The following is a 25,377-nucleotide window of genomic DNA, read 5'->3' on the forward strand; positions in this document are numbered from 1 at the left end:
TTTATCCATTCATCTGTTGATGGACACTTAGGTTGCTTCCATGTCCTGGCTAATGTAAATACAGCTGCAATGAATATTGTGGTACATGACTCGTTTTGAATTATGGTTTTCTCAGGGTATATGCCCAGTAGTGGGATTGCTGGGTCATATGGTAGTTCTATTTTTAGTCTTTTAAGGAACTATCATACTGTTCTCCACAGTGGCTGTATCAATTTACATTTGCACCAACAGTGCAAGAGGGTTCCCTTTTCTCTACACTCTCTCCAGCATTTATTGTCTGTAAATATTTTGATGATGGCCATTCTGACTGGTGTGAGGTGATACCTCACTGTAGTTTTTATTTGTATTTCTCTAATGATTAGTGATGTTGAGCATCCTTTCATGTGTTTGTTGGCAATCTGTATATCTTCTTTGGAGAAATGTCTATGTAGGTCTTCTGCCCATTTTTGGATTGGGTTGTTTGTTTTTTTGATATTGAGCTGCATGACCTGCTTGTATATATTGGACATTAATCTTTTGTCAGTTGTTTCATTTGCAAATATTTTCTCCCATTCTGAGGGTAGTCTTTTTGCCTTGTTTATGATTTCTTTTGCTGTGCAAAAGCTTTTAAGTTTCCTGAAGTCCCATTTGCTAATTTTTGTTTTTATTTCCATTTCTCTAGGAGGTGGTTCAAAAAGTATCTTGCTGTGATTTATGTCATAGAGTGTTCTGCCTATGTTTTCCTCTAAGAGTTTTATAATGTCTGGCCTTACACTTAGGTCTTTAATCCATTTTGAGTTTATTTTTGTATATGGTATTAAGGAGTGTTCTAATTTCATTCTTTTACATGTAGCTGTCCAGTTTTCCCAGCACCACTTATTGAAGAGGCTGTATTTTCTGCATTGTATATTCTTGCCTTCTTTATCAAAGGTAAGGTAACCATATGTATGTGGGTGTATCTCTGGGCTTTCTATCCTGTTCCATTGATCTATATTTCTGTTTTTGTGCCAGTACCATACTGTCTTGATTACTGTAGGCTTGTAGTATAGCCTGAAATCAGGGAGCCTGATTCCTCCAGCTCTGTTTTTCTTTCTCAAGATTGCTTTGGCTATTCGGGTTCTCTTGTGTTTCCATATAAATTGTGAATTTTTTTGTTCTAGTTCTGAAAAAAATTCCATTGGTAGTTTGATAGGGATTGCATTGAATCTGTAGATTGCTTTGGGTAGTAGAGTCATTTTCACAATGTTGATTCTTCCAATCCAAGAACATGGTATATCTCTCCACCTGCTTGTATTGTCTCTAATTTCTTTCATCAGTGTCTTATAGTTTTCTGTATACAGGTCTTTCGTCTCCTTAGGCAGGTTTATTCCTAGGTATTTTATTCTTTTTGTTGCAGTGGTAAATGGGAGTGCTTCCTTAATTTCTCTTTCAGATTTTTCATCATTAGTGTGTAGGAATGCAAGACATTTCTGTGCATTAATTTTGGATCCTGTTACTTTACCAAATTCATTGATTAGCTCTAGTAGTTTTCTGGTAGCATCTTTAGGATTCTCTAAGTATAGTATCATGTCATCTGCAAACGGTGACAGTTTTACTTCTTCTCCAATTTGTTCCCATTATTTCTTTTTCTTCTCTGATTGCTTTGGATAAAATTTCCAAAACTACATTGAATAATAGTGGTGAGAGTGGGCAACCTTGTCTTGTTCCTGATTGTAGAGGAAATGGTCTCAGTTTTTCAACACTGAGAATGGTGTTGGCTGTGTGTTTGTCATATATGGTCTCTATTATGTTGAGGTAGGTTCCCTCTATGCCTACTTTCTGGAGGGTTTTTATCATAAATGGGTGTTGAATTTTGTTGAAAGCTTTTTCTGCATCTATTGAGATTATCATATGGTTTTTATCCTTCAGTTTCCTAATATGGTGTATCACATTGATTTGTGTATATTGAAGAGTCCTTGCATTCCTGGAATAAACCCCACTTGATCATGGTGCATGATCCTTTTAATGTGCTTTTGGATTCTGTTTGCTAGTATTTTGCTGAGGATTTTTGCATCTATGTTCACCAGTGATATCGGACTGTAGTTTTCTTTTTTTGTGTGTGACATCTTTGTCTGCTTTTGGTATCAGGGTAATGGTGGCCTCTAGAATGATTTTGGGAGTGTTCCTCCCTCTGCTATATTTTGGAAGAGTTTGAGAAAGATAGGTGTTAGCTCTTCTCTAATGTTTGATAGAATTTGCCTGTGAAGCCATCTGGTCCTGGGCTTTTGTTTGTTGGAAGATTTTAATCACAGTTTCAATTTCAGTGCTTGTGATTGGTCTGTTTATGTTTCCTAGTTCTTTCTGGTTCAGTCTCAGAAGGTTGTGCTTTTCTAATAATTTGTACATTTCTTCCAGGTTGTCCATTTCATTGGCATAGAGTTGCTTGTAGTAATCTCTCATGATCCTTTGTATTTCTGCCGTGTCAGTTATTACTTCTCCTTTTTCATTTCTAATTCTGTTGATTTGAGTCTTCTCCCTTTCTTTCTTGATGAGTCTGCCTTATGGTTTATCAATTTTGTTTATCTTCTCAAAGAACAAACTTTTAGTTTTATTGATCTTTGCTATTGTTTCCTTCATTTCTTTTTCATTTATTTCTGATCTGATCTTTAGGATTTCTTTCATTATGCTAACTTTGGGGGTGTTTCTGTTCTTCTTTGTCTAATTGCTTTAGGTATAAGGTTAGGTTGTTTACTTGAGATTTTTCTTGTTTCTTGAGGTAGGATTGTATTGCTATAAACTTCCCTCTTAGAACTGCTTTTGCTGCATTCCATAGATTTTGGGTCGTCATGTTTTCACTGTCATTTGTTTCTAGGTACTTTTTTATTTTCTCTTTGATTTCTTCAGTGATCTCTTGGTTATTTAGTAGTGTATTGTTTAGCAACCATGTGTTTGTATTTTTTTACAGTTTTTTTTCCTGTAACTGATATCTAGTCTCATAGCCTTGTGGTTGGAAAAGATACTTGTTACGATTTCAATTTTCTTAAATTTACGAAGGCTTGATTTGTGACCCAAGATACGATCTATCCTGGAGAATGTCCATGAGCTCTTGAGAAGAAAGTGTATTCTGTTGTTTTGGATAGAATGTCCTATAAATATCAATTAAGTCCACCTTATTTAATGTGTCATTTAAAGCTTGTGTTTCCTTATTTAATTTCATTTTGGATATTCTGTCCACTGGTGAAAGTGGGGTGTTAAAGTCCCCTACTATTATTGTGTTACTGTTGGTTTCCCCTTTTATGGCTGTTAGCATTTGCCTTATGTATCGAGGAGCTCCTTTGTTGGGTGCATAAATATTTACAATTGTTATATCTTCTTCTTGGATTGATCCCTTGATCCTTATGTAGTGTCCTTCTTTGTCTCTTGTAATAGTCTTTATTTTAAAATCTATTTTGTCTGATATGAGAATTGCTACTCCAGCTTTCTTTTGATTTCCATTTGTATGGAATATCTTTTTCCATCCTCTCACTTTCAGTCTGTATGTGTCCCTAGGTCTGAAGTGGGTCTCTTGTAGACAGCATATATATGGGTCTTGTTTTTGTATCCATTCAGCCAGTCTGTGTCTTTTGGTTGGAGCATTTAATCCACTTACAATTAAGGTAATTATTGATATGTATGTTCCTTTTACCATTTTCTTACTTATTCTGGGTTTGTTTTTTGTAGGTCTTGTCCTTCTCTTGTGTTTTCTGCCTAGAGAAGTTCCTTTAGCATTTGTTGTAAAACTGGTTTGGTGGTGCTGAACTCTCTTAAATTTTGCTTGTCTGTAAAGGTTTTAATTTCTCTGTAAAACCTGAATGAGATTCTTGCTGGGTAGAGTAATCTTGGTTGTAGGTTTTTCCCTTTCATCACTTTAAATATGTCCTGCCACTCCCTTCTGGCTTGCAGAGTTTCTGCTGAAAGATCATCTATTAAACTTATGGGTTTTCCCTTGTATGTTTTTTGTTGCTTTTCCCTTGCTGCTTTTAATATTTTTTCTTTGAATTTAATTTTTGATAGTTTGATTAATATGTATCTTGGCATGTTTCTCCTTGGATTTATCCTGTATGGGACTCTTTGTGCTTCCTGGACTTGACTATTTCCTTTCCCATGTTAGGGAAGTTTTTAACTATAACCTCTTCAAATACTTTCTCAGGCCCTTTCTATTTCTCTTCTTCTTCTGGGACCCCTATAATTCAAGTGTTGGTGCGTTTAATGTTGTTCCAGAGGTCTCTGAGACTGTCCTCAATTCTTTTCATTCTTTTTTCTTTATTCTGCTCTGTGGCAGTTATTTCCACTATTTTATCTTCCAGGTCACTTATCCTTTCTTCTGCCTCAGTTATTCTGCTACTGATTCCTTCTAGAGAATTTTTAATTTCATTTATTGTATTGTTCATCATTGTTTGTTTGCCCTTTAGTTCTTCTAGGTCCTTGTTAAATGTTCCTTGTATTTTCTCCATTCTATTTCCAAGATTTTGGATCATCTTTACTATCATTACTCTGAATTCTTTTTCAGGTAGACTGCCTATTTCCTCTTCATTTGTTTGGTCTGGTGGGTTTTTACCTTGCTCTTTCATCTGCTGCATATTTCTCTGTCTTCCCATTTTGTTTAACTTAATGTGTTTGGGGGTCTCCTTTTTGCAGGCTGCAGGTTTATAGTTCCCATTGTTTTTGGTGTCTGTCCCCAGTGGGTGAGGTTGGTTCAGTGGCTTGTGTAGGCTTCCTGGTGGAGGGGACTGGTGCCTGTGTTCTGGTGGGTGGGGCTGGATCTTGTCTTCTGGTGGGCAGGGCCATGTCCAGTGGTATGTTCTTGGGTGGCTGTGAACTTATTATGATTTTAGGCAGATTCTCTGCTAATGGGGGATGCTGTGTTCCTGTCTTGCTAGTTGTTTGGCATGGGGTGTCCAGCACTGGAGCTTGCTGTCTATTGGGTGGAGCTGGATTTTAGCGTTGAGGTGGATATCTCTGGGAGAGTTTTCGCTGACTGATATTACATGGCGCCAGGTCTCTGGTGGTCCAAGGTTCTGAACTCGGCTCTCCCGCTTCAGAGGCTCAGGCCTGACACCAGGCCAGAGCACCAAGACCCTGTCAGCCACATGGCATGTGGCAGGTGAAGTAATGGTCCCCCAAAGACATGGACATCCAAATCCCTGGAACCGCCTGGCTGGTGCGCAGTGATGAGGACCTGGAGCCGCCGGAGGGGCAGGTGGTGGCCTGAGGAGCACAGGGTGGCCTGGTGTCCTCGGGGTCAGAGCCAGGCAATCTGCGCCACCCAGCGCGCCAGGGACTCCGCCTGAGCTTGACAGGCGTCTGCACCCCGGATTCACCATCATTCTTAGTTCTTTCCTTTTTTTCTTCCTCCCTAATTGTTGATAAGTTCTATTGATTCTAACTCAAAAACGTCTTTCAAAATTGCTCCCTTTTTTCTAGTGCCACTGCCTCCATTGAGTCTGTCATTGTCTCCTGATTCAAAAAATATTTATTAACTACTACCATGTACCGGAGACATTTCTGCCATCTAGGGGTTCAGAGTTTAATGATCCCATTTAACCTGTAGAGGGATCTTACTGATTTACAAATCTGCTCTGCTCAAAAACCCACATTAGCTCCTTGCTGCCTAAGGATTAGATACGATTCCATGGCTAGACATGGTCTTTTCACAACATCATTGAACCTGTCTCCACAGTCTCAACTCTCATAATCTGCCCCCCTCCTCAACCACACCCTCTGTGGGCAAGTCCCAGGGGACCCACAAGTGTTTCACAGATCCTTGTTTTTACACATGTGAATTCCTCATTCCTCATATCAAACTCCTGGGACATGCCCGCTTTTTGAGGTTCTGCTCAAATGCTAACTCCTTTGTGAAGCCTTAGCTCGTTGTTGGTTCTCTTGTGAGGTTTCTACCTTCTTCCCCTATATTCACCCGTAACTTTGCCCATAGTCCACGACAGCACTTAGCACCTCTGATGCATGACTCGCTCACATCTCTCAATCTCCACCAGCCCCCATCCAGACTGTCAGCAACTTGAAGGCAGAGGCTGTGCCTTCTTCACATTGGTGTCCCCAGCCCTCCACTTCATGCCTGGCACATAATGTTAAAATGTGTGGGTACTAGATTGGCCAAACTCTGGACTCAATATTGCTCTATAGCAATCAGGGTTTGTGAGGGGAACTGTACCTAATACCTGAATCTATTGGTTGCATGTGACAGTAATCCATCTCTAGCGAGTGCAAGCACAAGTTGGCTTATAGAACTGGTAACTCCAAGGGTGCAGCTGGACTTAGGAGGGCGGTCCAAACGATGCTGTCAGGGGTCTCTCTTAACCATCTCATCTCTGGTTTTCTTTGCAAGTTGGTCTCTTTTGTTCCCTGAGGTCTGGCAGCTCTAAGCCTATGTCCTCACAGTTTATGATCCAAAAGAGAAAGACATTCTCTCTCTCAGCATCCACATATCAAATTTCAAGGGAGTCTGCTTGGACCTGTTTGGTCATATGCATTGACAAATCATAGTGGACAGGCACATGAGGTACCAGGCTTGGCCAACCCTGGGTCAGGCGTCCATACCTGTGGACAGGTGGCTGATGGAGCTCTGTGAATGACAAGAACTGTGGGAGCCACAGGGGATGGGCTAGTTTTCCAACAGAAAAAGGAGTGCTGGACAAACAAAAGCATCAGATGTCCATGCCAGTTGCGTGTTTCTGTCATAAAAATCATTTCATCCAATTTGTGTATCTGTTAGCTCTCAGTATAGCTGAGGTTCCTGAGTGGCCCATTTTATTGTATCTAAAGCAGCATAGAGTTTTAAGACAGAAGGTGCTCCAGGACAGTGCTTCTCAAATTGCAATGTGCTCATGAATGAACCTGTTAAAATGCAGGTTCTCAGTCACCAGGTCTGGGGTGGGACCTGGGATTCTTCATGTTTTACAAGATTATACTAGTCTGCTTGGGCTGCCATAAAAATGCCAAAACCTGGGTGACTTAAACTAAGAAATTTATTTTCTCACAGTTTTGAAGTCCAAGTATGGTTCCTGGTGAAGACTCTCTTCCTGGCCTGTAGATGGCTCCTTCCTGCTGTGTCCTCACACGGCCGTTCCTCTGTGCATGCGTGGAGAGCGAGCGCTGATGTCTTTTCCTCTTTTTATAAGGACACCACTGCTATTGGATTACAGCCCCATCCTCATGACCTCATTTAACCTTAATTACCTCCTTAAAGGCCCTATCTCCAAATATAGCCGCATTGGGGGTTAGGGCTCCAACATATGAATTTGAGGGACCATGATTCAGTCCATAACAAAACTTCAAGCTGAATGTTTTCTGCGGCATCAGCACTGCCTGCCTGGCCAGCAGCACCAAAGCCAGCCAGCCAGAGGAGGGCCTAGAGCTGCAGGGCAGCAAGACCCAGTGGAGCCGAGAAGCCCACGCTCGGGGCATCTGGAAGGACCAAACGCTGTGGTTGATTCTCCCAAGGTCTTCTGGGTTTTGCATTCTGAGTAAGTCTCCAGTGAATATGAAGACAAAATGTATCTCTAGTTTGGTGGTTAGTATCTGTTCAGTTATTTTCAAATTGATTTGAAAGTTTTCTAAGAACGTTTCTTCGATTTTGAGAAAGTGTGATTGTGCAAGATTCTCTAAGTACCCCGATAGCTCCAGCCCCGCTAGGGAGAAGTCTGCTAAGGAAGCTACTGCCCTGGAAAGACAAGGGCTGGGCCCAAGATTCTCAGTCTCGGTTTTCTGGACTTTATATTTATTATGATATTTAGATGACAGCATAGGGAGTAGAGGCAGAAGAGGGGTGCAAATGCATTATATTGCCACAGGGCAATCTACCCTGCTCAATAAACTGCTCCAGACTTGTTACGGGATGAATTATGCCCACCCTCCCCCCAAATTCATATATTGAAGTTCCAACCCTCAGTACTTCACAATGTGACTGTATTTGGAGATAAGGTCTCTAAAGAGGTAATTAGGTTAAAATGAGGTGAACCCTAATCTGATAGGACTGGTGTCTCTATGAGAAGAGGGAGAGGTATCAGGGATGTGCACACAGAGAAAAGGCAGGTGAGGACACAGCAAGAAGATGGTCATCTGCAAGCCAAGGAAAGAGGCCTCAGGAGAAACTAAACCTGTCCACACCTTGATCTTGGACTTCCAGCCTCCAGAGCTGTGAGAAAATAAGTGTCTGTGTGTTGAAGTCACCAGATCTGAGCTATTTTCTTATGGCAGCCCAAGCAGACTAATACAAGACCCAAACAGCTACATTCTGTTGTATTTAGTGAGTCTTAATTTGTCACTCAAATGTTAATTCATTCAACAAATATGCACCGACTCTCTCCTGGCGCTGAGGCTAAACTCATATAAATGAGACACAGTTCCTGTCCTCACCTGCTGGTGGAGATGGACCTGAGAGGGGCCAGAGCAGTAGAGAAGGGTCTGGAGGCAGGAGAGCCTGGTGGCCCAGAACTGCTGGGTGGTCCAGTGAGGGTGGTGGGAATGACTAAGGATAAGGCTGCTGGGGGGAGGTCCCTGGACCCGGGTCATGTCGGGCTTTGGAGGCAAGTTGAAGAGTGATGACATTTAGGCGGAGAGTACAGATCGGGGGAGAACGGGGGTTTGGGGGTGTTCTGAGGAGGCAGCTGCAGTAATCCTGGGAGGGGCCAGGACGGAGTGTAAGGCACACATCTATTAGCCATTCCTTCTAGGTGCCCCATGAGGCCACTACAAGAGAATGAGGGTCTTTAAAGTAGGCGGCAGGCTTGCATTTTGGTTGTTAGGGTAGAATGAGAGGCACACTGCACTGAGTTGGGTTTCTCCCTCTTCTACCATTTGCCTGATAAGAGCAATTTCTGGGGAATTTTTCCTATATATGCCCCACCCCTAACACACACACACACACACACACACACACACACACACACACACACACACACACACACACACACACACAGCTACTTGAGCAAAGATGTCATTACTAAACCCTTCTCAGTTGGTGATACACAAACCTCATTGAGTGGAACTGGCTGGACCAGTTCTACACGGAGGAAACTGCAGATACCATCACACACCCAGCCACAGAAGCAGGCGGGAAACCTAAGGGCCGCCTGGATGTCTCCCTCTCACTGACCATGCACTTTGAAACCTCTCCCTCCCCACCCCTCCCTCCTTCAGCTCATCACATCTCCCCTTGCCTGCTGTCCAGCCTCCATGAGACCCAATACCTCAACTGGGTCAACCAACCCAGCCGTGCACAATACCTCAATTCTTTTGGTTAGACACCAGTGACAACCAGCCCGTTTGAGGGAGGAGAGTTTTAGCTGTCGCTCCACAACCTCCCTTCCGGGTTGTAATACAGGGGTCTTAAGCTGGGATCCGTGAAACACACCTTTATTTTTATCAGCCTCTCACTGAAATTCATCATCTGCTTCAGTCATGAATAGAGACAACAAACCACACCACAGTCAGTAAGTCCCACGACTTTTTTAGCAGGAGCAATCATGGATATTTTTGTATCACATTACAGATGTTGCAGATATCTAGGCTTATCACTGGTACTTATCACTACAGCGTAATTATTAGAACCGTCACTGGATTATGTTACCGCACAGTTTCTGTTAACGAAGAAGCACCCAGAGGTCCGTGGCACAGTAAATCTTAAGAACCTCTGCCCTGGATTGTCACTTAAAGGTCTGAGAACGTTCCCCAGCGAAGATGGCTGCGGCCCTGCCCTGTGGATTCCAAGTCCGGGGCCTCGATCCCTCATTTGTTCCAGTGGTGGTTTGAGACAGACCTAGAGCTGATAGTTTCTGAGAAAAATCTTGTCCTGGCCTCAGGTGAGCACTGGTCTTCTCTGTGTAGTACTGGGGTACCCTACCCCTCGTCCAGGTCCCACCGACTCCTACCCTCCTCAGTCATTTGTCTAAGCATTTGGAAATGCCTGTGACAGGACAAAGGGACTTAATGCAAATATAGCTGTGAACTATGTGCTGTCTAATTTTCTACTCCTGGTTAGAGATCTCTCCAAGCCTACCTCCCCCTGGGGCTCCCATCCAGCACACAGGACTGCTTCCACCACCCAGACACACCACCCATGTCCTCTGTTCTGTGCTGCCTCTCTCTTACACATGATCCTTGGACTCAAATGTCCTCCTCCCAGCCATCTGTCAAGATCCTGCTGTCCTCCTGTTCCCAGTCACCTCTTGGCTCAAGCTTCACTTAAAAAAAAAAATTAAGGTTGAAACTCATATAACACAAAGTGAACCATTCTGGAGTGAACAATTTCATGGCATCCAGTACATTCACAATGTTATGCAACCACCGTCTCCATCTAGTTCCAAAACATTCCCAGCATTCCAAAATAAAACTTTCTCCTCATTAAACTCCCCTTTCAACACTCTCCCAGCCCCTGGCCATCACCAGTCCGCATCCTGTCTCTATGGAGTTGCATATCTTGGACATTTCATATGAATGGAATCACACAAGATGTGACCTTTTGTGTCTGGCTTTGTTCACTCAGCTTAATGTTTTCCAGGCTCACCTAAGTTGTAGTACAAAGTACACAGTGCTAACGCACTTCAGTCCTTTTTGGGGCTGTGTAATATTTCACCAGACGGATGCACCAGAATTTGTGTATCTTTTCATCCGTTGATGGATGTTTGGGTTGTTTCCGCTAATATGGATGGTGCTGCCATGTGAATAGTTCTGCTATGAACATGCGTGTACAGGGCTTTGAGTACTGGTGTTCAGTTCTTTTGTATATATGTCTAAGAGTGGATTTACTGGGTCATATGGTAATTCTATGTTTAACTTCTTGAGGAACTGCTAAACTTTTCCACAACAGCTGAACCATTTTGCATTCAAACCAGCAATGCACGAGGGTTCCAAATTCTCCACATCCTCATTAATACTTGCTGTTTGAAGCTTTACTTTTCTTGCAGGGAAATTGTTTTCTATTTACTTGATGATTATTAAGCAAAGCACTGTTTAGTCCTTTCAGGCAAAATTGCCAGTCGAGCATAGGAAACATATAAGGCAGTCATTTTGGAGAGTGGAAAGTCTGATTTAATTAACTTAACTAACTAGAAAGAATCGAAGACCATCTTTCCAGTTATTTCGCTTACTATGATGTATGCTGAAGGTCTACTTTTAAACTCTTCCATAACTCCTTTCCTTTTATGCCCACTCCAGACCCTCCATACCCATACCTGATCCATTCCTGCAGCATTGCCCTTAATCACACTATAGAAAGTATAGTTCTATACTTTAATTCTGTGTTCACGTGTCTCTCTCCATGGTTAGACTTGGCAGGCTGCGGCTGCTTGTGGACAGAGATCCCTTAGTACCTGCAGAGCGGTGCTGGCCACTCAGGTGGGCCATAGGTGTCTGCTGCCTGAATGTGTGACTGGAGGGCTCACAGGCTCCCTCCCTGTGGTGAGCAGGAATAAGCCTACGTAATCTCTCACCTGCCCTGGGCTAAACACTTTACTGACGTCACAAGAAGTCTTTAAAGGAAGACAAATGAGACACCAGCTGGGCAAGCACGCTGAGCTCTTTGGAGAAGAGAGGCTGTGTAAATCCACCTCTTTCTTTTACTGGAGAAACAAAGTAAATGACTCCAAACTGTCTTCGCTTTATCGTGCTTGCACAAGCCAGTCCGGAGGATGAAAAGAGCTCTTGCGGGCATCTGCATGAATCATCATACAATAAATGAAAGCCTTCTGGGGAAACTGTGACTCTGGCGTGCAAGGCTCTCCCTAGTGACAAGGTGAATGTGTGCCCCTGTGTGACTTAGCCCTTTCTTTGCACTCCTTGTCTCTCGCTGTAAAATTTTGCATACTTCCTCCTGCTGCCCACTTCAGAGCATCTGTCCACGTTCCATTCACCAAAAGGTGTCAAAAAGATGCTAGGCCCTGGGAAGGCAAAGATAAATAAGATCCCACCCTGTTCTCAGTGTGTCCGTGTGTAAGACGATGTGTGTTAAGAAGCCACATACCTGGATTATTTTAGAGAAAGAAATCTCCATGGAAAGAGATATACAATTTGTTTCCAGGCACACATGAAAGACGTGGGGAAGAGCAGTTATAGGTACTTCATTTTGGTTTTACTTGGTCAGTTGGTTCCCATCCTTGGACGAAGAGCTAAATATTTTTCAGATGTGTTGGCAGTTTTAGGGCTGTTATAACACTGATTTTTCTAGGTCCGATAGAAAGGTAGTAGATGACAGCAGAGAGAAGGATTTGACTATCGAGCTTTTCTCAACTGAAGTTATTTCACCATAAAAACAACAACAACAACAACAACAATAAAAATGGGCTTTCTGTATGGGAGAGACAAGGTAGGCTAGGAGAAGAATGTGGGATTTGCAATTAAAGACCTGGTTTGAGTCCTAGATCTGCTACTCATTTGTCACTTTCCAACAGACAAGTCTCTGGATCTGGGGTGCTCATCTGGGTCTATCTTCTCTGTCACACACCCCGCCCCCTGCCTTGGGAAATTTAAATAACTAAATCTGAAGGCTTTCCGGCAGCTTATTACATCACTCTGAGATCACAGGCTCTGTTCTTGAACCCTAATGTCACATTCGTCATTTCTGAGTTGAGATGGACCGTCGTCAAGGTATCTTGCTGTTGCTCTTATGAGGTGAATTTCGGCATTCAGGCTGGAGTTGCTAGTTAGGTGGGTAGTTGTCTCTGAACACCCAAGCCCGAACATCTGCTTTAACCAAGTTTATGCCTGTGCAACTTTACCCACTAGGGTTCCCCTCCCCCATGACTTAATTATCCAAGTTTAAATCTGGTTAAACTTGGATAATTATGGTTCAGTCCCTTCCCCTGATACCTGTGAGCTCGTGGGGCTTACTTCCTTGTGCTTCTCCAGGCCACCCCACTCCTGTGCCCACGTGCTATTTTCACTTTTGCACTGACACCGATGCAGAGTTCAGCTCCCCTTTTGAGATGCCCCAAGGGACCCCCCTCCCGACTCATTGGCCTCAGAGACTCATCTGAAGGCTTGGTAGGGTTGTAGTGGGCCCAGCCCTGGGAGGGCTCACACGTGGAGGGGTGGGCAGCCTTCCCTCACCTGGCTTTCCCACTTTTTCATTTGTCCTTTTCTTCTTCCCTTTCTTAGGCTGCAATAAAAACAAAGCAACAACAAACAAACAGACCCTCCGCTGGGTCAAGCCAGAACCATTCTGCCACTCAGGTCTCAGCTTCTTACCAAATATTTTCCCATCAGAAACAGCCCTCCCTTCTCGGGAGGAATTCTGGCAAGTGGATTTCCTCCAGCTCAGCAGCCTTGCTTCGGGAACCCATCCAAGCTTTAGGGGCTCAGGGCTGGGATGCCAGAGCCAGGGCAACTTCAGTGAAACCTGCCGGGATTTGTGGACAGCTTGGATATCCCTTTTCACACCCGTGACCTGTACTTGGTATTTTAAGTAAAATTCTAAAGCAAGTGGCTTTCCACCATTAAAATTTATTATTAAAGCGTTCTGAGGCATTCTGTGTTTTTGAATCCCACACTCCCTGCAGATTTTCCGCGGAAACGACCAATGGGTGGGACTTCCTCCAGATGACCACTAGAGGGCACATGATTGCCAGCTCATGAGGCCCTCCATACAGCCAATTCCTGGGGCTTCTCTGCAGAAAGGACAGTTTCCGTTTGTCTGTTTGTTTGTTTTCCCTCAGAAACAGGAGGAAAGCACTTGAAATTCCCTGGATGCAGCTAAGGCATTTTCTATGGCATTCATCTGTGAAATGTTGGCTGCGAGGAGCAGACATTCTGGCGGGTGAAGGAAACACTGCACTCTCTGTTCCTGTTGCTTAGTCCCACCCCCGGGAGAAGAAAAGGGCTGCAGGAAGCCGAAAGAATGAGTTTTGTTGTTTCTAAGATTACTAGTAGAATATACCTGTAGGATACGTGTGTCTACACAGGCCTTATAGTATAGTGCAAATAATGTGCTTTGGAATTAGATCTATATGGGATTCGTTTCCTATTCCCAGGCTTCCTGCCAAGCTGGCAAACTAGTGTGGGCTGCTGGCAGCCCTGGAGAAACTCCAATAGGAACTTGATGTGAGGTAGCAGAGAAGTTAGGATTGTCCTTGAATCAGGTCCCTTGGGCCCTGCTTTCAGAGGAGGGGTGATACACCCTACTCTGGAGGGGAACACAGATATAGTGATGGGATGGAGAAGTTAATTGGGGTAAATAAACATAAGTGTGGGTCAAAAGTCAGAAGTGACCTGGATAAGATCAAAAGTAGGTCGCTTAACTTCTAAACTAGCAGGCAAAAATTCAACGGTAAGTGGAAATGAAAGAAGAAGGAAAAAGGAATTTAAAAAAAACTCGTACTATCGATGAGGACTCTCAGCTTGGATGAACTAAGTCCTCATAAAACAGTAGGGAAATGTTTCCCAGTTCCAGTGCTGGGACCTTGGGTAGGGTATACCATTTCTCTGAGGTTCAGTTTCCTCATCTCTAATATGAGGGAAAACTACTGTGGTTACCAGTTTGCTGTGAAAAGTAAGTAATGTACCGTGCACGCAAGTCCTCTCCTACCTGGCTCTAGACAGTAAACGTTCTGGTTCTCTCCTCTCTTCTCCCTCTTTAGCTTATAAACACTTATTCATTCAAGAACATTTCCTGAGTACCTGTATCAGTTACGTTGCTTTCAGCTGCCAGTGACAGAAAACCTCACCTAAATGGCAGTAAACAGTACGGAAAAGGTGTTATCTCATAACAAGCAGTCGGGAGGCAGGGCAGTTCTAGGGCGGGTTACTGTGGAGTCTTAGCAAAATTATCAGGGACTCGATTCCTTCCCTACTTTGACTCCGCCATCCTCAGCCAGTTCCCATCTGTCCCGGTGCCTCTCCCACCATGGCTTCAGGACGACTGCCACTCCACTCACCTCGGGGCAGCCCTGGGCTCTTTCCTCTCACAAGACTCTTCAGAATCCTCCTGGAACTGTTTTCCAGAAGTTGCCCCAGCTGACCTTCCCTCATGTCTCATGGACCAGAAGCACGTCACTTCACCCCTCCCTAAATCAGTTCCTGGTGAGATGAATGGGTTTCCGTGATTGGAATGGACCAGTCATTATCCATCCTAAGATGTCCCTTAGTCTTCTGGAGTTGTTGATACCAGAACAAAATCAATCAGTAAAGACAGAAGGGAAGAAATGGCTATTGGTAGGCAACCAAGAGTATTTTCTGGGCACTGTAGTTGGTATTGAGCATACAGTAGTTTTTAAGACAGATGCCATTGCTAGGGAGCTTGTAGGGGAGGTTACAGACAAGTAAACTGGCATTAACAGTACAGTGTGTAGGTGCTATGCAGGGAGAACTGTAGGGCAGTGACCCATATTTGGTGGTCAGGGAAGACTTCCTGGAGGAGGTGCTCTTTGAGAGATAAAGCAGGAGTTTTCCAGATGATTAGGGATAGGAATAGAATGAGAGCTTGCATGAAAGCCCCGGGAGCAAGAGTGATTATGACATTCAGGTAACTGAGAGAAGTTCACCCTGGAACGGGAGACCCAGATAGAGCCCGCTAGGTGGTTAGCAGGGGCCCATCACAAAGACCATGGAAACCACGTGGGGGAGTTGGAATTCTATTCTGGCTGCCAAGGGTCAGGTACATTTAGAGCAATGATCTTTAAAATGTGGTTGTGAAATCAATACAGTGGTTCATTACCAGCATATAAAAATAAAATAATAATGGCGAATTTGTAAATAGTAATTACGACAGTCAGTCATGGCACATTTCTGAGAGTTTTATGTATTCACGATCAACTCATTGATCCACCGTTATCTCCATTTTGCAGATGAGGAAACTGAAGCACTTGCCTAAGGCCTGTTAGGGGTTGAATTGTGTCCCCCTCAAAACAGATGTGCTAACCCTCAGTACCTCAGAATGGATCCTTATTTGGAAATAAGGTGTTGTAGATGTCATTAGTTAAGATGAGGTCATACTGGAGTAGGGTAGTCCCTAATCCAACACAGCTGGTATCCTTATAAGAAGATGGCCGTGTGAAGACAGGGACGCGGGGAGAACACCATGTAAAGATGGAGGCGGAGAGCAGAGTGGTCCAGCTAGAAGCCAAGGATGCCAAGGATGGCTGGCTGGCACCGGAAGCTAGGAGGGAGGCACGAACAGATTCTCCCTCACAGCTCTCAGGAGGAGCCTACCCTGCTGACACCTGGCTTTGGGACTTCTAGCCTCCAGAACTGTAATAGAATAAATGGCCGCCGTTTTAAGCCACCCAGTGTGTGATGCTCCGTTAACACGGCTAGTAACTGAGGAACTGAGATGCAGGCCCAGAGCCTGGCTACTCTCAACCACTGTACTTTCCTCAACCGGAAAGAGAACACAGTGTTAAGAGCTGGCGGGGGCAAGGTTTTAGCTGTATGTGTGTGTGTATGTATGCATGTGTATGTGCGCTGGGTCGTAACGTAGGACGCATTTCACTGAAGTTTGAAAGCCACTGACTTAAAGGGGTTTGAATAGAGGAATAAGATCAATTTGCATTTCAGAAGGAACAAAGACAGGTCAAGATTTCAGAACTAGAAGTCAAGTAGGGTAAACTCATCTTTAGGGATGAATCCAAAGGCCTCATCCCTTGGCAGGATGAGGTGATAAGGTTTCTGTATTAGGTAGATGGTGGTGGGCAGGAGTTCCACGTAAGGTTGTAAGGGTCAAGGTGGACCTATTGTAATCTAAGTGTATGGTGCCCTATGGCATTGTGCAGTGCACAACTTGTACGGTTGTCCTTGGTGGTCCTAGGATTGGATTAGAGATGTTCATGGGGGAAGTGGGGAGCAGCTGTACCAGTCCCTCTTCCCAAGCATGTTCTCCAAACAATGGTACCTTTGCAACAGATCCTTGAAGGTAACGTGTTGACATTCTATGTATAAAATCTACAATGAACAGGCATCAAAGACAGCAAGACAAAAAAATAAAAATAAAAATAAAAATAAATAAAAAAGACAGCAAGACTGTGAGATCCAGGCACGAGAATATAAGCTCCTCCAGAAGGTTGGCTCCCCCACCAGAATATAAGGCCAGGAGGACATGAACGTCATCTATGATCCTCACTGCCTATCCCCAATGCCTAAATACTCAGCAGATGCTTAACAAATATTGTTGAATGAATACTAAAGGCAATATAGTGAGGAATATGCATGAAAGTAAGTCACAGGGTGATCATTTTTAATGTCCTTGCTCCCCCACCAGCCCCCACTACCCACTGCAGCACCGCCCCTCCCCCAAAGGCCCCGGCTGCACATCTCCTCCCACGTCCCTTCCACCCCTGCAACTCTACAATTCCACGTCCGCCTCTCCTACCCATTACATGACGAGAGGAAAAGGATGCTGGTGGCAAGTCGTGTGGCCTCTGCTGAATCGCATCTCCCCTGACGATGAGCCCATCACTTAACAGCTGCAGAGGCGACTGTGACATTTGTGGATGCCCTGAGCTCTGTTCCCCGGCAAGGGATTATAGCAGCCTGCACAGATCCTTGTCTGCTAAGGCCACGGTGCCGGCTCAGGGTGACTGACAGAATTAAACATGGTCTAGACTTATGAGAAGTCCAAGAGGGATTTATAGCCCAATATAAAGAAATGTAATTTCGCTCTCATTCAAACCATTCCTATGCTACCGTCAAATTTTTTTCTTCTCTAGGTGTCAGGATTAATTCAGCCTTCCGCATTAGGAAGTTGACTCAATCCCAGGCAGCCCCCTAGTCAGGCGCTGAGCGGTCAGAACCCCTCCTTGCTGGGTGTGCTCCCTGATGGGAGTTTGTGGCTCACGGATGCATCATAGTGTCCCAGCTGTCGCCTGAGCTTTGTTCTGGGGAGACTGTCCCTGCATCCCTCTGATGCAGGGGCCCATTTAGGGTGAGCAACTCTTCCAGGGTTCCCAATTGTAGCACCGGAAGTCCTGTGTGTGAGGACACCTCTCAGACCTGGGCACACTGGGATGGCTGGTCACGAGAGCAGGGCACACCGAGAAGGAAGCAGGAGCTTGGGCCTTCCTGTCGGCACAGCCAAACTGGCTCATGCTAGCGGTGCCAAAATTAGAAACGTCTCTCTCTGGCAAAACCGTGCTTTATTCTCATTTCAGTAAAATGAAAATGCGAGACACCCGGAGAGAGACAGCAGCCACAATGATTTTACCCCACCCCCATCCCCCATCCCCCAGTCAAATGGGTGGTAAGGGAAACCCAGACTGCCCGCATTTGAGTTCCGACCCAGGCCCTTCCTAACTACAAGGTACTCAACCTCTTGGTGCCTCAGATTCCTCCTGGGTATTAAAAAAAAAGTATGTCTTTTGAGTTGCAAACAAAACGAAACAAAACAAAACAATCTACAATGAGGTATCACCTCACACAGGTCAGAATGGCCATCATCAAAAATCTACAAACAATAAATGCTGGAGAGGGTGTGGAGAAAAGAGAACCCTCTTGCACTGTTGGTGGGAATGTAAATTGATACAGCCACTATGGAGAACAGTATGGAGTTTCCTTAAAAAACTAAAAACAGAACTACCATACGACCCAGCAATCCCACTGCTGGGCAGATACCCTGAGAAAACCATAATTCCAAAAGAGTCATGTACCAAAATGTTCATTGCAGCTCTATTTACAATAGCCAGGACATGGAAGCAACCTAAGTGTCCATCGACAGACGAATGGATAAAGAAGCTGTGGTACATATATACAATGGAATATTACTCAGCCATAAAAAAGAATGAAATAATGTCATTTGCAGCAACATGGATGGACCTAGAGATTATCATACTAAATGAAGTCAGACAGAGAAAGACAAAAATCGTATGATATCACTTATATGTGGAATCTTAAAAAAATGATACAAATGAACTTATTGACAAAACAGAAACACACTCACAGACTTCAAAAACGAACTTATAGTTACCAAAGGGGAAAGGTGGTAAGGAGGGATAAATTAGGAGTTTGGGATTAACATATACACACTACTATAGATATATAATAGATAATCAACAAAGACCTCTACTCAATATTCTGTAATAACCCATATGGGAAAAGAATCTGAAAAAGAATGGATATATATACATGTATAACCGAATCGCTTTGCTGTATACCTGAAACCAACACAACACTGTAAATCAGCTATACTCCAATATAAAATTAAAAAAAAATTTTTTAAGTATGTCTTATGGGGTCATGCTAAGGATTCGAAAAGAAAAAATATATAATACTCTTTCACCTGTAACTAGCTGGACACTTATTACTGTCACACCTCTCTCTGCAGAAATGGGGTTCTTCCATTTTTCCAGAGCCTGCATTGCTTCCTTGGCAGTGGGCGGGGGCGGGTTTAAAGAATCCTGCCGCTATTTACAAATGAACGTGACTAGGAGACAGTTCTAATGGGAAGATGTGATCTCTCTTCCCTCCCCCCTTTTTTAAACCTTTTATGTTAAATATAACAAATACAGAAAGTGGCATAAAACAAATGTATAGCTTCATAAATTACTACAGAGTGAAAACTCTCATCATCAAGAGTTGGAGGGTAGAATTTTGCCAGCCATCCTAGGAGCCCTCTCCACTGCTCTGTCCAAACTCTACCCTGTTTTTCCCCTGCTAAGAGTATCCTAATATTTATTGTATCAAGAAACGGTCCTTTTTTTTCTTCAGGGTAAAAAAAAAGGGGCACTGTGGTACTACCCAATCACAACTTTCTTGATTCATCTAGAAAACAGAGGGCTGGGGTCTCCTCTTATTTGGGGGGAATAAAAAAGCAAAGCAGCATGATTTCTAAAGCAAAGGGTTTAAGTAGGAACTTGCAAACATCACCTTCTTTTTTGTGACTACATATCCTATTGCCTGGAAGGGGCACAGACGTCTCGGTGTATGTTGCTTAAAGAAAACAGACAATAATCACAGTCCATTAAAATCCCATCTGCTTCCCATAAAATGGAAAAGTCATTACTGGCCGAGTCAGGGGGTCTCAGGCTCATGTGGAGGAAGTGATCACCTACCAGTTCTCCCCTTACAACCTTGCTCCTTGCAAAGGGGAGAGTCACCCCCTTATTTTTCTACCAGGTCAGTGCTTTTTACACTAAACCATGCTTCTCCCCAAACAGTCATTGGTAGAAAACATTCCTAATACTATTTTGAATGGTGCTGAAAAGAATGCAGGGCCAGATGTGTGGGTATGGTATTAATTGCTGGATTTAGAAAGGGAGAGGCTGTAATAAGAACCTGCTGTATAAAAATAAAATAAAGTAAAATAAAATTCAAAAAAAAAAAAAAGAAAGGGAGAGGCTGGGCGGGTGTGGAAAAGGTCACTGGGACTTAGGACTTGAGTCAGACAAGGAGGGAACATGCTTCCCTGGGGCATGCGGTATGGAAAGGAAACAGGGCTTAGTGGAAGAGATTATTCATTGATGGGCAGGCAGTTAGAAATCCAGACCAGGAAGCACAATTTGAAATACGGCTTGGTGAATCTGTTAGGATATGCTTCATTTCACAGAACTGAAAGGAAGTCCAAATAACAGTGGCTTAAATACAATAGAGACTAATTTGTCTCTGATGGTATGTAGTCCATCGTGGGTGTGTTGATTCCTTGATTGGCAGGGACTGCTACCTTCCTGCTTTGTCATCCTTAGCAAGGGGATGTCCATCCTCAAGGGCACCTCATGATCCAAGATGGCTTCTGAAACTCTTACCACCATCTCCAAATTTTAGGTAGGTGGAATCAGGAAAAGGTCAACAGGGTGTGTCTTAGCCCGGTAGCCTTTTAAGTAGCCTTCCCAGAAGCTACACCCAATGACTTCTGCTCACAACTCAGTGAACAGGCTGAAAGGGAAGCCGGGAAATACAGTCTTGGCTTTTTGGAATAAAACAGACCCTTCTGGAAAGTTAGATGGGGAGAATGAATGGGCAGGTGGGGCAACTAGTAATCTTTTCTACATGTAATGGGGCAGTAAATTCTCATGGTTAAGCTTGGAGCCTCCAAGGTTACTTAGGTTAAGCTCCATCAGCTACTAGCTGTGTGATCAACAACAAGACACCTAATAACATTTCTGAGACACAGTTTCCTCATCTGTAGAACGAAGAAAGTAATAAAACCTCTCCCACAGGTTTGTCGTGAAAGTCAGGTAAAACCGTTGACCTAGAACGCTCAGGACAGTGCCTGGTAGAGCGAAAGCCCTCCAAAACAGCAGCTATTACCGTGACTCTAAGAGGATGGGAAAGAAAGCAAAATGTCTACAACTTTTATGCTTATCCACGATAAAAATTAAACCCCATTCGAATGAATGTGTCATCCAGAAAACATGTGAGGGGTTTCCAAGCCTGTGTTGATGACTCCTCTCAAGTGTGACCCCCACAGGACTTAAGGACCTGAGGTGTCCTTGAATTCCTGTGTGAGAGGGTTTGACCAGTTTGAGGGACTCCCCATGAACCTGAAGGGATGGGGGCTTTTCCTGATCCCACTGCTGTCGAGCTGGTAGAGATGGAAGGGCAGAGGCTGCACGGACCGCACTCAGATGAGCCCGACTACTGCGGGAAGTTCTGCAGCTGGACCTTCTGCTTTCAGACTTGCTCTATCCTCGCTCCAGGAGTGAGCCCCTTGCCATGTGCTCTGCTCCTCTGGGCTTCAGGCCATCCTGCTTAGATCTCCAGCTTCCTTTACCTCTCTGCAAAGCTCTTTGGTTCCACTTTTTGGGGGTCCCGGTCTCTCCCTGGGCCAAGGGACCCACCCTCTTTAGTCGGTACTTCCCAAACGGTGTCCTGAGGAACATTAGTCTCAAACACTTTTCCACTGTAAAATATGTGTGAGAAACATTATATGCTCTAGCCCCCCCTTGGCGAGTCACAATGCACACTAACACGTTACAAGCTCTGAGAAGTCCTGCAAAGAAATAAGTGACCGTTCAACTCAACATCTTCCACTTATCAACTAAAGGAACTTGGTCTAGAGGTCAAGTTTCCTTGCTCCTGGGGGAACCTCCCATTGAGTCCCTCTTTGCAGCCAAGGAGATATCTCAGGGTTGAGGCCCATGGGCAGCTCTGAGATGATCACCATTTAACTGACACCAATAAATGATGCGCCCTTTCCCGGTGCCATTTACCTCCTTCTCTACTCTGGGATGAAAAATGAGGTCATGTCAGTGAAAGGTGCTTTGCCAGCCATTTAAACGCTGTGTACATGTTGTTACCTGTACAATGACTCACGCCGGTGCTCCAATCCCCTTCTCCCTGGGAAATGGCATTTTCAGGATTACAGTTCCATAATATAAGAAGAACTGAAACCTACACACATAATCATAGCCATTTCTACCACAGGGTCCTTTCTGTCAGTGCAATACGGTGACTGTAAAGTACACAATCAATTCTCCGCAGAATGAGGAAGAAAGAAGTGTAGACCCCAACCCTCTGGACTCCTCAGGTTCCCTCCAGACCCACAAACCCCAAAACCACTCCACCAATAAGTTCAGACACTCAGAGCTGCCTCTTGCCTGTCTGGCCCCAAACCTGCAGGGTCAGACCCTCTAGTTCCCCACAGGCGCAGCAGTGGCGGCCCCTCCCGTCAGATTTCACAATGCCTGCCTTCTCCGGATCCCTGTAAACCCTGGCTAGGAAATGCCAGCAGAGGCCTGATTCGCCTAAGCCCCTAAACAATGGACACTTCCTTGTTTGTTTTGAGAGATTTGAGCAGTGGCTCCACCTTTCCTCCACGCCACAGCAGTTTTCAGAGGCACACCCAGCCGGAGAGCACAAGCAGGGCTGGCGGGGGCTCAAGGGCAAGGTTTAAGTTCATTTTGCTGACTTCTTTCCCGTCTCTCCTCCAGAGAAAACAGAAAAGCCAGGCCTCTCTAGCCCAAGTCAAAACAGCCACAGCTAAAAATATTTGACCAAGCCAGACACAGAACGACAAGAATTGGACGATTCCACTTACATAAGTTATCTAGACGAGGCAAATTCATAGAGACAGAAAGCAGAATCAAGGTACCTGGGGGCTGGAGGGAGGGAGGAATAGGGATTTACTGGGTAGCGAGTGTGGAGGTTTTGGTTGGGAATGACAAGAAAGCTCTGGAGATGGACAGTGGAGATGGTTGCACAGTGTTGTGCATGTACTTGATGGCCCTGAACTGTACACTTAAAAATAGTTAAAATGGTAAATTTTATGTTATGTATACCTTGCCACAATAAAGCAAAATAAATAGCAGTGACACCAATAAAGTATTTGATATCGGTTCCCCTAATGTAGTGTCCATCCCTGGGGACAGCTCCTAATCCGTGTTGTGGTCCCAGGAGAGGGGATAAGAGGCCCTAGACCTTCAGTCCTGGGTGACTGGAGCCCATGCATAGGAACCCAGCCCGAGTGTGGCTCAGAGTGCTTGTGTAGGTCTGGGACATAAACAGGAAGGCTCCTTTCACCTTTCTTAAGCATCTTTCTTAAGTCTCAAGACAGCCTGGAAAGTTCTTTTCTTTTGATAGAGGCCGGAAAGTCCTGGGAAGACTTCCAGGCCTCCCTTGGGCCCAGAGCTCCGTGAGAGGAGAGTTTGGGATCACAGAGAGCCAGCATTGAGGAGGCAGGAGGAAAATGGAGTTTACTCAGCAAAGACAGGTTTTCTGAGGTCATTTGTTTGACATGGAAAAAAGAGAAAGATGACAGGTTGGTGGCTGAACTGTCTGAATTTCAGACAGCAGCCTCTAGGTGGTGCACACACCTTAATAAATACCCGGAGAAGAGGCGATTTTCATCTGCAACTTGAGCTTCAAGGTTCAGTTCAGAAGCAGGGGAGCTTTTACAAATAAGCTACTCCCCACAGCAGCTGAGAAACAACTCCCACGTCTAAACCCTTCTGGATCCAATGTTAAAGAGGGCAGGGCTTTCATCATCTTTTTTTTTTTTTTTTTTTTTTTGCGGTACACGGGCCTCTCACTGCTGTGGCCTCTCCCGTTGCGGAGCACAGGCTCCGGACGCGCAGGCTCAGCGGGCATGGCTCACGGGCCCAGCCGCTCCGCGGCATGTGGGAACTTCCTGGACCGGGGCACGAACCCGTGTCCCCTGCATCGGCAGGCGGACTCTCAACCACTGTGCCACCAGGGAAGCCCCTTTCATCACCTTGATGACAATAGTGGGGGAGGCACTGCATCTACCTGAGCCATCTGCGGTGGCCTTTTCATGGAGGAGAGAGAGGTAAAGTGTGCCCATGTGTTCAGCTCCCCAGAAAGGGCACTGTTCACCGGGGTTACTGTTACTCTTGAAAGAGTATCAGCAGCGGTGTTTCCGGAACACAATGGTAGAAGTGGTGATTCTCTCAGCTGTCAAGCGAGAATGTATTCAGTCTGCTCAGCCCCTGAAGTAGGTTTTTTTCCTCCCCTTTGCAAGCCTGCATCATCTCAGCAAGTGCTCAAGTGAGCAGGAGACCAGGACAAAGGTCATCAACTCGGAAGGCAGGGCCAGGCGCCAGGAAGATGAGGAAGGAGGAGGCAGCTCCCCTCACCATCCAGGGCCATTCTTATTTACACAAACAATTAACAGGCACACTTGCAAACCCAGTCAGGAACAGACTTGATAATGACCTAGATAATAAAGCAATCCATTGCTGCAGAGAATGGAGCAAGCAGCACATCACTCTTGTGCCCAAGTTAATTCCATCTTTCTCCTCTCTCTTACACAGCTGTGTGAGGGCAGGTCTATGCGTGATTCGGTGCAAAGTGGCATCATTAGTCAATCGGTCAGACGCACTGATGGAGGGCCCTCCAAGGGCTTGACTCAAGGCTGGGGTGAGATACGGAGGAAGCAGGAACTTCTGCCTCAGCGTTCAGGGAGCTCCAGTCTAGGGCTGCATTATCCATTATGGTAGCCACGAGCCCCATGTGGCTATTTATATTAAAATGAAAAGAAAATTGAAAATTCAACTCCTAAGTCATACTAGCCACATTTCAAGTGCTCGATAGTCACATGTGGCCAGTGGCTACTATACTGGACAGCACCAAAACCGTTTCCATCATTTCAGAAAGTTCTATTAAACAGTACTGTTTGGGGCGCCTATGGGAACGATGTGAGACCACTTACAACAATGGCAATTAACTAAGAGCAAATTAATGGGAAGAAATGAAGGCTCAGGCATGCTGTGTCTTTCAGCCAGGGAATGGTCTTCTAATTCCTACTCCAGAGTTTAGAAGCACCCTGAGGATGGTCTTAATGCTAACATGCTACATGTTTGTGTTTGGGGGGTGGTAGGTGCTGGACAGTTATCGGAATAGAATTTCAAGCAATTTAGAAACATGTTCTCTAACCTGTAGCCTCCAGATATGTGAATGATTCATTTCTGGTTTCACTTCATCTGTGATATTCTTCCCCACCTTCCACCCTGAGAAACTCTGAGATTCACTCTGGGCCAGAGGCTG

This window comes from Lagenorhynchus albirostris, chromosome 6 (genome assembly GCF_949774975.1).
Source record: "Lagenorhynchus albirostris chromosome 6, mLagAlb1.1, whole genome shotgun sequence".
In the NCBI taxonomy this organism is placed as follows: domain Eukaryota; kingdom Metazoa; phylum Chordata; class Mammalia; order Artiodactyla; family Delphinidae; genus Lagenorhynchus; species Lagenorhynchus albirostris.